Raw genomic sequence first — 560 nt, forward strand, 5'->3', positions numbered from 1 at the left:
AACAACATTTCTGCCTCTTTGGTTTACATTCACGGAGGAGTGGATGAAGAAATCGGCATCCAGTGGATGACTTCCTATGCAGCCAAACAGACGTGCTGCAGTAGCTACTTGGTAAATGGCTGACAGTGTTGTACAATTATTGCTCAACATAAGATGCTGTGGAGGTTAACCGCAAAATGTCTTAGTAGGCTCATTTCATTACATAAAATTTCTCATAATTATGAAATTATGCTAGGTCATAATTATACTTTTTTTATGATTACAACATGTCATGACGATGAGAAGAACACTTGATAATTAAAACAACTTGTAGATTTTTTTCACAGTTTTCATAGAGACTGCGGATTTTTCTTTCTGGGTTTAATTGGACAATGTTTGAACTAAATCAACATCTTAAGTCTCAGACATTCCTCTGTGGATATTATATTGTACATCGCAACTGCAAACCGCTGTAGAAAGTGACACGTCTTTTAAACATCATGAGCTCCGGCTCTGAGGTAACTTCCCTTTAAAACGTTTGGTGGTCATTGATTTCATAATTAATTTCAGAAACTACAGAG

The sequence above is a fragment of the Seriola aureovittata genome, chromosome 21 (genome assembly GCF_021018895.1).
Source record: "Seriola aureovittata isolate HTS-2021-v1 ecotype China chromosome 21, ASM2101889v1, whole genome shotgun sequence".
Classification (NCBI taxonomy): domain Eukaryota; kingdom Metazoa; phylum Chordata; class Actinopteri; order Carangiformes; family Carangidae; genus Seriola; species Seriola aureovittata.